This window comes from Carcharodon carcharias, chromosome 3, assembly GCF_017639515.1.
Source record: "Carcharodon carcharias isolate sCarCar2 chromosome 3, sCarCar2.pri, whole genome shotgun sequence".
NCBI lineage: Eukaryota > Metazoa > Chordata > Chondrichthyes > Lamniformes > Lamnidae > Carcharodon > Carcharodon carcharias.
In genome coordinates this window covers 189,571,687-189,585,211 of record NC_054469.1, presented here as the reverse complement: position 1 = coordinate 189,585,211, position 13,525 = coordinate 189,571,687, and positions in this window count along the sequence as shown.

The window sequence follows — 13,525 nt, the reverse complement described above, 5'->3', positions numbered from 1 at the left end:
AAGTGACTTAGGGCTCCCGCTGATTCTCCAAATGGTGGGCGAGACCCTGTCGCACGCATTAAATTCTACGCATTATTTCCAATTTAATGTGACCCTGCTCTGTAAGTTAAGCAACACAGAAGAACAATACGTTGCATCCACACATTACTAACCTTTATATCACTGGCTTCGGTAATGTTATTTCATTAATAGTTTGTAAGGCCTGGGTTTCACTCCCAGGTCAGGAAAGCAGAGTTGGGGCATTTCCTGGTCCACAAACCTGACCCGGGAGAAAGTGCCCCAGGTGGTCAGATTTTCAATCTGGGGTGGCGGGGTTCTCTGAGACTCGGGTCCCAAGAACACGTGAGGAGACTGCCGGGTGTGGTGGCAGGCTAGGCCTAGCTCTGTGTTCCAGCACTGCGTCCAAGAATTTTTAAAAAGCAATAAAACAAAAAACAGAGCTCCATCCCTCACCCTTCACACACACTCAACCCCCAGACACTCTCCACGCTGCATCCATGCCTTCTACCCACCCCTTGGTCCTTCATACCCTCCATATTAACCTGTGCCCCTCTACCAACCCACCCCCGTCCCCCCCCCACCATGGCTCCTTCTCCCTCCATGGCAGCCTATGGCCATCTATCACCCTTATGGCCCTTTACAGCCCCATGACAACTTAGTGCTAATCCATGCCCACCACCCATCACCTTTTGCCTTTACGCTTACCTTGCCAAATCACCCAATATACACCATGGGCAGAACTCATGACCCATGTTGAGATTAAATAAAATAAATCTCTGTGTATATTGCAGACTTTATTATTTAAAAAAAACACTCATTCATAAAACCTGTTCACTATATTTACATTCCTTCAACTACATCCTTATAAAAACAAACGTTTCATTAAGCTGCTTAATCTCTTATAAGAACAAACAATGAAATTCATAGCCCCACTTCAAAGGGTTTATAATGACTTGGAACTGACAAACAAACTGCAAAATGTAAAGCACCCTACTGTGATAATGGAAGGTTGTGAAATCAGTCATGTAGCATCAATTAATTAATGGCAACCATCAGACATTAAATTCTGCACATTACGTATATGCCAACAGATAGAGTGAAACAGCAAGCAATGACTTTTTTTTAAATTCCAGACTTTTTTTTCAAAGATTTAAAGGGCAGAGGTTTTAAATTTTTGACAGATTAACAGGTGTGTTTGAAGGTTTCTTTTGACACTTTCGATAGTTCCAATGATCTTGCCAGTTAATGAGTTCATGTACTTTTTATGCACAGTCAAGCCTACTTTTAACAGTTACAAGGAGCACCTTATCTCTCTCAAGGGGCAACTGACTTCCCCAAAGGGCACTGACCTTCCTGAAAGGCACCCTGGCACCATATCAAAAGAGGTACTCTACCTCGCCAAAAGGGTACCCCATCTCTTCAAAGGACTCCACAAAGTGCAGACCTGCTCCTACCAGGTCTAACCTACGTATATCGTGTTTCACACACCTGGGTCACCAAAATTATAAATGAGCGGAGGCAGCTGCTGATTTATATGGGCAGATGCTTCCGAAAAATGCACATGCACAAATCCTGACCCCCAGGCCCATTCCCGAACCTGTGAAAATGGTAGGTGCTGTGTTTGGAGGCTCTCTGCCATTGCAAAAATCCAGGCCTAAGAATTAAAGGCCCTCATCCATTGCCAATTCCTCCTTGAGTTCCATAAATTTTGGCAACCTTAAAAACACTTATAGAATTCCCATGAGTAGATTTACATGCCAGTATTTGAATGGACAACATGTGATATAATAATGTGAATTTCAGCTGAAGTACTAAAGGCCCACTTCTGCCTGTGCCCATCTTCTAAGATGAAAATAAGTTGCTTCAGAACTTAGTTGTAGCGATGTGAGAAGCACCACGCCTGCACCAGCACAATAGTTTTCATTCTTGATACGGAAAATAGCAGGTCTAACTGAACCATTAACAACTAGAAAATTTCCTGCGGTTTTGAGAGGCATGGTCAGAGACAATTTGATTTTTTTCCTGGAAAATTGGAGCCAATTAGGAATTTATGTCTGATGAAAAATACAAGTGAGATGAACAGGTAGGGCATAAGAGCTGGGATTTTCTGGCCCTGCCATGGTGTGACCCATCGTGGGGGATGTGGTGGGCCAGCCAAAAGTCCATTGACCTTCGGCGGGACCGAAAGATCCTGGGGCAGGCAGGCCCAGAAAATCCTGGCCAATGGGTGGGATTTTCCTGTCCTGCCAGCAACAGGCATCATCGTGGGCAGAACTAGAAAATTTGGAGAGCGGCAAGAAGTCAATTGACTTTTGGCCACTTTCCAAATATGCCGGTCCCATTGCAACAAAGTCCGCCCAGGTGGGGCCAGAAAATACCAGCCAAGAATTTTTTCTATCTGTTCCTAAAAGTCCAGTTTATGGATAGCCAACCATTCCATATTTTATGGGATCATCCCATAATTTTGCTAATTGTTGCACACCATGTAACATTTCCTCCCGGGACTCAATTTGTCCTGTATTTCTGATATTCTTGTATTTTTGGTGCTTACTGCGCATGCCCATGCAGCCTGGAGTTGAACTACAGCCAAGAAGAAGCAAGGAGCACACGGGAGGAGCGCTGGAGTGGAGTTTCAGGGGACTCGCTGAAATTGCAACTTCATAGAATAGTTATGGTAAAGGGGTTCAGGGACCGACAGCCCTAAAATGGGTGGGCTGGGAAGTAATGGTGCAGCCCAAGGCTTGCTGGAGGGTTCAGGCTCAAGCCTTGCTTGGAGAGTGAAGGGCTGAGGCTCAGTTGGGGAGTAAAGGCTGGCCCAAGTCTTGGCAGGGGTTTCAGGTCCAAGGCTCGGTCAGGGATCTGGAGCTTGCATCTCGGACAGGCATCTGGTCTATTTCCTCCCATCCCAGTCTCACCAGCAACCACCTGTCCTCACCTCTAGTGCCTCCATCCCCCACCACCATGCTGTCTGATCTCGCTCCCCCGCCGAAGTCTCACCAGCATCAAAGCTCTCCACCTCCAATTGCTGCCGCACCCCCATCCCCCTTCAGTCACCAGCACCACTATCCTCCCCCACCAGCGGTAAAGTCTCCCTTATCAGTCACAGTTAAAAGTGTACACCACACTCAATTGACTCAAATATAATTTTCCTAAAACACTAAGAAATCAGTTACACAATGTACTAAAATCAAATAGTAAGAGGGAATGGAAACAACTAATCATATATGGCAATAGCGTAAGAGCTACCAATTAAAACAAAAATAATTGAATGAATTTTTTTTTTAAATCCTTTTAGCTGTCGTGTTTTAGTTCCTCATCCATCTCATAACATAATCCTAAAGAAAATGGGCCTGTAGAACTGGCTGCTGGGAATGTAGGCCTGAGGCACACCTTCATTGAGCCTCAGGCCTTGTCTATAGGAAATCAGCAAGCTTCAGGCAGCTGCTGGTCATTCCCAAGCAGCTCGTCAGTGAAGGGGTTTCGAATTTCGGGCCACTGCATCACTGGAAGGAGGCCTAAGGTAGAGGTCCGGAGTTGTTGTGGATGGGGTGGGGTGGTTCGCTGAGAGTGGAAGCCAAGTGGGGGGTGAATGGGAGCCAGAAAACCGGGGCCTAGCAGAGATCTTCAATACTGCAACAGCATTAGGAGGAGGACTCTGTACCTTTTGGTAGCTGCCTGTAGCAGTTAAGTAATGCTGGTTAGTCCATAAGTAAGGCATGTTAGGCGAGTTTGTAAAGAGGGCCCCAAACTAGTGTTAGATCTGCTATTTGCATCTGTAAAGAGCAAAATTCCTGTTACAGGTGTTCTTTATGAATGTAACAATATGGCAAGCAAGGCATTAATAGCGCATAATTAGCTTGTGTGGCGGTCTACCATATTGTATGCTTAGGCATGTGTTTTTCACTTAAAAACTGAATGTGGCACTGTTAAATTTCTGGGACAAAGTTTCTGACAAATTAAAAACATAGGCCTGAATCTTCGGCTCAGCAAGCGGGGGCGAGGCCCACTCGCCGAGGCGTAAAATAACATTGGGTGACGTCGGGCGGGCGTCCCAACGCCACCGCGCATCACTTAGATTTTCAGTTCGGCAGGCGAACAGCCGAGTCAGCTGCACGCCCGCCAAACTGTCAAAGGCCTATTAAGTCCATTTAAATATCAATTAAACAAATAAACTGAGCTACCCGTCCAACCTTAATGTTGGCAGGCAGGCAAAGAGCCCAGGCGGCCTTCGCATTTTTCATGGAACCTCATAAAGTAAATAAATTTTCATTAATGTTCATTGACATGTCCCATGTGATACTGTCATATGAGGGGACATGTCTTAAAACTTTTTCTTTTCTTCATTAAACTAATCTCCTGGAGGAAGCTCCGTGCCTCAGGGAGATTTCTGTGCTCTTTCGCGTGCATGCACAGGGAGCGCAGGCCCTGACTCAGGGAATCCCTCCCCGACCGCACAGGGAGCGCTCAACCCTTCCGGGCGCACATCACGCTGGGCGGGCCTTAATTGGCTCGCCCACGTAAAATGGCGGTGCAGATGCAATCGGGGGCGCCAAAATCGGCTGCCCCCGCAACAACCCCCCCAACGAGGGAAAAATTCTCCCCAAGCAAAAATTATAACCAACCCACAACAATATGACTTTTTGTACATGTCACTTGTTTATTCCAATGTCTTCATGAATGTTTTTGTTGGGAGGTCTGTTCCTGTGTTAGAAGACTTAGGCCAGGATTTTCCAGCCCCGCCTGCTGCCGGGATCTTCCAGTCTTACTGAAAGTCAGTGGACTTTTGGCTGACCTGCCACATCCCCTGTGGCAGCTCCCACCATGGCAGGGCCAGAAAATCCCTGCCTTAGAGCTTGCTGCTTCACCAGACCTCTAAGTTAGAAGGATCAAGAAAATTTGCAGACTCCCAGAGTACATCAATGGCACTCCATGTCTGTGTCACATTTTGCAGAATGTAGATTAAGGTCAGATCCAACATTAATATTGGATGTGTATTAGCAACTTTACAAGAGGGTGTAGAAGTAAACGACTGCCTCATTAGCATGACAAACAAAATGACTTCACATTAGCATACACTTAAGAGATGTAATTCTGAGAGCTCTATTCCTGGCGTGGTGCCTCATGAGGTGAGTGACAGAATTAACCCTGTACTGCTTTGGCCCCATTTCCAATCCACCCATTGTTCCATACAGTGAATCTTCAGGACAGGAGTAAAGCCTCCCCCTCTCCCCAAGCCCATTAGTGTGAGATTCAGTTTAATGACCAGAGGTTATGAAATAAGATTTTACAAAACTGATATACTCCTAGAAATGACTGTACAAGATTAGCAAGTGCACACTTATTGGCCTCAATGTTTACTTGTGGTGTGGAGAGTGCGGAAGGATTTACAGAAGGTAAACATGGAAGTAATTGTTTTCCTGACATCTGCTTGAAAGTCTTATTGCCTGTCAGGCAGGAAAGGCAGTAAAGGTGGCTTCTGAGGAGTGGTGAAGAGGACTGGAGGAGGGAGAGATCATGGGTGATGGGAGGTTATGGCAGGCAGGAGAGAGATGATTTGGGAGGATGATTGTGGATTGTGAAGGTCAGGGAGTTCATGGAGGTCAGGCAGAGATTGTGGGGGACAGGGGTGATGTGGTGTTGGTGGTGGGGGGCGGTTGATTGATTGTGGGGTTTTGTAAAATAGTTCACTTGTTTGGCATAGAGGAAACACTCCTGGCCCACAAGCTGTGCTGTATAGATGGTGGTGTAGTGGTAATATCACTGGGTGAGTAATCCAGAGGCCCAGGGGGGTTCAAATCCCCCCACAGCAGTTTGTGGAATTTAAATTCAGTGAATAAATCTGGAACATAAAGCTAGTCTCAGAAACGGTGACCGTGAAGCAATGAGTGATTATTGTAAAAATCCATCTGGTTCACTAATGTCCTTTAGGGTAGAAAATCTACCATCCTTGGTTAGTCTGGCCTACATATGACCTCAGGCCCACAGCAATATGGTTGACTCTTAACTGCCCTCTGAGATGGCCTAGCAAGCCACTCAGTTCAAGGGCAATTCAGGATGTGCAATAAATGCAGACCTTGTCAGCAATGCCCACATCCCATGGAAATAAAAGGACAATTGCCTCATGGATCCAACTCTTCTCAGCTTCTCTTACCCTACAGGTTTCCTGAGCTCCAGCCGACATTAGTTTAAAATAAAAGCCATGTGATAATGGGGGCACACATACTCCTTAAAAGATTTCAGCAACCAAACCATCACCTGAGACCAGATTGGTCCATCATCCCCCTTCCCCACCCTTTACACTGCACAGCTTCCATTAAAGCCAGTGGTGGGCAGGACTGAGGTGGGCTTTGAAACATAAATGTTTTATTTCGGACAAGACAATCCCTTCTAGGGTGCTTAAAATTATCCCCATTTAGTGCATGGGAACAATTTTGGAATCCCTTAACCACAATGAGGAGTTGTACTCACAGGACAGTGGGTCGGAGAATTGAAGGTACAATAGTGTAGCCCAGTCTCAAACAGTTTCATTGTGAGTGTAGTGCAGTCCTGAAAGTGCAGCATCATGACAGTACCTCTTATCACTTTGCATACTATTTTAATGGTGGCGTTAAACTGGCTGTTCTGAACAGTGAGAGTTTTATTTTGTAAACTACTACCCCAGTGTTGAGTTTCACGCACCAGGAGAAGGAATCGGGAATTTGGGTATATAATTCTATCATTTGACTTTTCTCCCAGGACTCAGTGCTGCTTTCAATTACATGCATTATACACTCCTGAATTGTGCTTCATGGTTGTGACAGACTTTCTGTTATTGCAGTGCAAAATGGTAAGGCAAAAAGGTCAATACTAACAGCATTTCTCAATAAATGTCTCCCCATTTTACTTTTAACTGTGCTTTATTTTATTCTAACATCTTCAAGAATCCTTGGTTTTAATTTGCTCCCCTGGTACAGCCAGTGAAATTTCTATCAAATTGTTTAAATCCTCACCCTTGACATAGATAATTAATTCCACAAAGGTCTGTTGCCATGACACCACTGCATCAACAGAAGCAATCCTTAATCAAATTTCTGTAGAAATGTAATAATAATCCATCACGCTCACTATAATTGCTATTTTTATTCCGTGCTGTATCACAGAAGATTAAGGAAGATGCTGCATCTTAATCAGTAGCGCATTTGTGTCTAACTTAAATGAATTACAAATGTTTTCTGTATCTTTTTAATAAAAGTCTTTGTTTCTGTCATGAGGTCCAGAGCTACTAACCACTTGTGCATTGCACCATGGACAGGGAAGTGAAATCTTAGTCTGACATTTGAACTTCTGCTCCTTTATATGGGCAAGTTGAAGATTTTGTACAGTCAGATACTTGTAGTTGCTGCTTTCCATTCAGCACAGAGTGAATAGTTTATACAGACTAAAGTACAGCTGAAAGGTCTGAAGTAGCAAGTACTTGTTGGAGGAGCTATGTTAGGGTGTGCCGGGGAATAGGCAGAACAAGCTGCCAAGGGCTCTATGTTTCCACCGTCTGTGCACAAAGACATAAGGGAGAATTTTAAACTGTTAAAATGGACAGGAGGCAGTTTAAAACAGTTGAATTTATTGGGGGGTGGGGGATGATAGGAATCTGGCAACAGCTTGCCAACTTTCATCTTTAACCTGAGCATTGACGGGAACATGCAGGAAATTCCCATGGGACAGGCAGGTCTGATGCTCAAACATGTAAAGTGTTAATCAGCTGTTTTGTTTAATCCAGAATTCTGAATTTAACTTTGTGCGTATGGTTTACAGTAATTGGGCAGGGAAAACAAGGCAAGAGGCTGGTGAATTTGACAGTGCTGAGCAATTGAAAGGCAAGATATGCTTTAAATACTGACAGTTGCATGACACTCACATGACACTCGGCATGACACACAGACGACAACAACTGACAGCTGACACCTGCTTCCTTGCTTCCCTTGTTCTGAGCATAATCTTTCACTGCTTTGGAGGTAGCTTTACATACCTATGTCAGCCATGGTTCAGCTGATAGCACTCTCGCCTCTAAGTCACAAGTTCCAGGACTTGAGCAAAAAAATCTAGGCTGACACTTCAGTGCAGTACTGAGGGAGTGCTGCAGTATCAGAAGTGCCATCCTTTGGATAAGATGTTAAACCAAGGTCCTGTCTTCCCTCTTAGATGGATGTAAAAAAATCCCATGGCACTATTTAAAAAAAGGGGAACAGAGGAGTTATTTCCAGTGTCCTGGCCAATACTTACTCCTCAAATAACATCACAGAAGCAGATTATCTGGTCACTATTACATCGCTGTTTGTGGGAGCTTGCTGTGTGCATAGTTTATGCTGTTTCCTACATTACAATCGTGACTATGCTTTGAAAGTGCTTCATTAGCTGTAAAGTGCTTTGAGATGTCCAGCGGGCATGAAAGGCGCTATATAAATACAAATCTTTCTTTTCTTTCTTTTTACTTTGGAGTTTTTTGCCTTTGATCTTCACATCTCAACTCTCAAGCTCCAGACCAGCTTATGCATTTCTGCCTTGGAGCTCTGTTGAGGAACAACAGGAGTAGCCCCAGTAACACCAACAGCAGCAAGAGCAACACCAGCCGAAGCAGCCTTCTCCTCAAGCACCTGCCACTCCACAGGACAGGGGGGATGAGCACAGAGCATGCAGGAGGTTATACCTCCCAGACAAGCTATCCAGCTTCCTGGACATGACTGAGCAGCAGTGTGTCCGAATGTTCAGGGGTTTCCTCCTACCGAGGGCAGGTCTGCATTCATTGTCATTGGCCGTGAAAGTCACAATAGCGCTTAATTTCTTTCACTGTTGACTCCTTCCAGGAGTCCACCAGTGATATTTGTTGAGTGTTGCAATCTGCCATCCATAGGTGCACAACAAGAGGTGACTCATATCATATCTTGTGCTTGTGTGGACTTTGCAACCGATGAGGCCAGTCAGAATGAGCAGGCATTCAGATTTGCTGCTCTGCCTGGATTCCTACAGGTCCCAGGTCACGAATAGATTGTTCCAGTTGAAGAAAGGAAGAGCAAATGAAAGAAAGGGAGAGAAATGAAAGACAGGGTGGAGAAGGAAAGTACAAAGGAAGAAAAACAATTGAAAGAAAAAAGAGAGGACTTGCATTTATACAGCACCTTTCATGACCTCAGGACAACCAATGAAGTACATCTGAAGTGTAGTCACCATTGGAATATAGGAAATGCAGCAGCCAATTTGTACATAATAAGGATCCATAAACAAGGATGTGACAATGATCAGATAATCTTTTTTCTTTAGTGAATTTGGGATAAATATTTACCTCCCACTTTCAGCCCTGGCAACAGGACCTCAGCAGTCCCAGTAAAGTGCAGCACCTTGTTTCTTTCAAAGATACAGGCCTGAATTTTCACTCTAGGGTGCCCAGAGTAGGGAGAATTCCTGGTTCCATGAACAGAACACCTGGAGAAGTTCTCCGGAAGTTCGAATTTTCATTCCGGGGGTTGGGACTTATGGGAGTTGTGCATGCTGCACCCAGAAAGTGTTCACAGGCAGCCATAAGGGTGCCAGGTATGGAGGCAGACTGTGCAAAAGGCCAGCCTCAGTGCTGCAGCACTCAGTCCCGACTGTGAAAAAAGAATGAAAACAAAAAACAGCCCTCCAGCACTCAACCTCACACCCCTCAAACACCCCCACACTCCCTAAGCCCCATCCATGCCAACCTTTGCCATCTTATATCTATCACCCACTCTCCAAGGTGCCTCATACCCTCCATGCCAACCTATGCTCCTCTACCCATCCCCATGACCCTCCATATCTTCCATGCCAACCAATGCCCTCCACACTGCCCATGGGCCTTCATACCCTCCATGCCAAATCATTCCCCAGACTCTTTGCCCTTATACCTTCTATGCCAACTCACCCAGTATCCACCATGGGCAGACTCCAGGATTAAATAAAGCTCTTGAGTGTCTATTGATGAATTCACTCTTTAAAAAGAACACACTCATTGAGAAAAAAATCATTCACTACATTTAACTTCCTTTAATTCCTTATAAGAACAAGCATTTGTATTCATAGTCTGACTTCGAAGACTTTAGCAGTCAATCAAACTGTAAACTGACAGGTGCCCCACTGTGATAATGATAGGTTGTGAAATCAGTTGTACAGCACTAATCCTATAATGGCAGACCTTGGGCTTATGTCATCAGACAGAATGAAATAGCAAGCACTGGTTATTTTCAACACTAGATAGTTTTTCTTCAAATAGTTAAAGAGCAAGAGATTTAAATGCCTGACAGCTTGACAGTTCCCTTTGACAGTTCCCTTGACAGTTCCAATGAGTTTATCCACTTTTTGCGCGCACTCATAACTAATTTTAACAATTCTAACAGGCACCTGACCTCTCCCAAAGGGCGTCTGATCTCTCCTAAAGGTGTCCCAGAATCCTATACAAAAGAGTGCCTGACCTCTCCAAAAGGGTAGCTTGTCTCTCCAAAGAACTCCAATAAGTTTAGACCTTCTCCTTGCCTCCCTAATGTGCACAAGCCGTATTTCCCATGCCTTCCTTGAGAAAATCAGATCGGTACTTTAACATGTGCAGCTGCCTCCGTGAACCACGGATATCCAAATTTAGAATCACCCTCATCCTCCCCACCACCACATCTCCCCACCCACCTGCGAAAAATGATGGGGTCCAGGTTCAGAGGCGGAACTTCAGAATTTGGCCTCCAGCACCATTTTCACAAAAACGGAGAGCCTCCCCAACTGCACAAAAATTCAGGCCACGATTTCAACTTCAATGTCCAGTAAATGGGTGAACCTAAACAGACCAAGAAAGCCTTGGGTTCGAGCCCCAGCCTGTGCTGAGTTATCATATGTCAGGTGGGGCAGAAATGTTGCAATTAGCTTCAGTCCCCCCCTTCCATAGCCTTCCACTCAACTCCAGGTTTAGGGGAGGCTAACTGTGCAGGATTTCTGCAACCCCTGCTAGAAGTGTGGGTATAGGGATTGGGAATGGAAGCAATGCCTCTGTGGTCAAATAGCCTGCCAAATTCATTGTGAGATTTGAATAATGATCACTTGAATGAGGTACTGGAGAGCACATCATGCCTGCGGAACCACAGCCATTAAGGAGAGGGTAGATCAAGAAACAATTGGCGTGTGGAACAAAGACCATTTCTTCATGTCTCTCACAAATCCAAACAATTGGCATCACCTCTTGCCTGTGATGGTGCCACCCTTTGCCCTTCCTCAACTGCAGTCATCTCTTTGGTAACTCTAAATCATGCATTTGCACACAAAAGATTGAATTATCCAATAATTTGAATCGAGCAATCTGAAAAACACAGCAATATCGGAACTTAGCGTTAAAGAAATTGAATTTATAGTCAATTTGAATTAAGTGACTTTGAATTCAGAGGAGACTGTACTGACATTCTCAGCATCACTATTTTGTCAATCAGAATTTGAATATCCCTCCATAACTAAATGTCTTCAAAAAGCTCAGGTTCTTCCTAAGAATATGAGTTGGAGTGTGAAATTGCTTTTTCTGCTATTTCAGAAAGTGTAGCAACCCATTTATCTTAAATAGTACACAGAAGAATATCAAATAAATATGACAATATCACAAGATGCTATTGCAACCTTACAAGTCTTAAGTTTCTGTAAATTCTGGCCTACTGAAAACCTGAATACTGCTCCCAAATCCAGTAAAGAATAAAGAACTCGCATCTGTATTGTATCTTTTCATGTTGTCCTTAACATCCCAAAATTCCTTTTGTTTCTTTTCAATTCCACCTGTGATATCCACCCTCTGGGCAGTATTTAATCCAGATGTTGAAAGTTTTGTGTGCCAGCTCTCCAGCTGGCGAGGGCCCTGCACCGCCTTCTTTGGGGAGAACCTGCTGTATTAAGTGCTGGACAGGCACTAGTGGCAGCAGTGGGCCTTCCACGGGATCACGGACTCCAGGTGTTGCAAATTCCACCTGCAAGAGTTGCCAGCCAAACAGGGGCCGACAGCTGCCCATTGAAGACAGCACCAAAGGGCAGGCGGGGGTAGCTGCCAGCCATGCACCCCCCCCGTCCACCCCACAGAGGCCCAAGATCCATGAGGGACTCCAGGCACAGGTGAGTGAGGGCATGTTGGGGACTTTGGGGTGGGGGTTGCAAGAGAGAGGAGGAGGGGGTGTGGGAAGCAAAGGTAGGGAATGTCATTAAGTGGGCCCACCCCTTCCTGATGCCAAATCCCTCAATCAGGCGCTGAGTGCCTTTGAACAAGGGGCTGCCTGCCAGTGCCCACCCACACCACGAGCCGGCAAGCAAACATGATAGGATTTGCTTTTCAGACTTCCCATGTGGCGACTGCCTCACCCTCTGCTCGTATTCAATGAGTGGCAATAAGATGAGGCCCTTAAGTGGGCATTAATTGCCCACTTGAGGGCTTCAATTGTCAGCAGGGTGGGAAGGCCACCCACGAGCCTTCTTGCCCCAGACTTAATCAGGGCAGAGACAGGAAGGCAGTGGTGTCCCCACCCAGCACCCTCCCACCAAATTAAGTAACCACCATCGCTAACTCACCCCGGGGGAAGGCATTAAATTTTGCACAATGTCCCTTTCACCTACATCCCCACTGTGATTCATCAGCTCTTTTCTCCTCATGATCTAGAAATATGGATCTCTTTAGCTTCCTTGGTCTTTAGTTTGTCCTGTAATTATTAGGCTTTGAGACCCAAGCTCGGCTTCAGCTGATCATTGCCATCTGGTCTATCACTCTCTGCTACTCTTTCCAACATGTTGCTGACTCACCCTGACCCTACATCATACTCCCTCAATCTAAAAAGTCAGGAACGAACCATCAGATGTAAGGAAGACTCAATCCATTCTGATGGGCATCTCAACCTCCATTTATACCATATGAATTATTCTTCTTCCCACACAAATCATCTGTGTCTTTCTGAGTGACATTTAGCAATTCATGGGTTTTTCTGTGGCATGGATCAGCTATGAACTAAAACGTGACTGCCAAAAGATGAGGTAAAAGCTCAAGGCTATGGGCCAAGTGCTGGTAAATGGGATTAGGTAGGTAGGTCAGGTGTTTCTCACTTGTCGGTGACTCGATGGGCTGAAGGGCCTATTCTGCACTGTATGATTCTGTGTTTCTGTGAAAAGGAATATTTTTAAGCTTACCCCCTTTTCACTCCAAAACTGAAAAGGAAATGTAAGTTTATCACTGACTCTTTTCTTAGGCAGTGCCACTGAGTCTGTTGACGACCATTAGCAAGAGTAACTACAACTGGAAAAGCACAATAAAAATTCAGAAAAAACAGAAGAAAAATGGGCAGTGAATGCAACTTGCAGAAGGATTTTCAGTAATGGCTCAATAGATTGCACGTGACCTCGACACTAGTCCACAGGCTGGATTTTCACCATGGAGGTCAGGAGCAGGGGCTGGGTCTGTTTCTGGATCAGAAACCTGCCTCTGGGGGCAAGCTGTTTAAAGTTCAGATTTTCTCTCTTAATTGTGATGAAG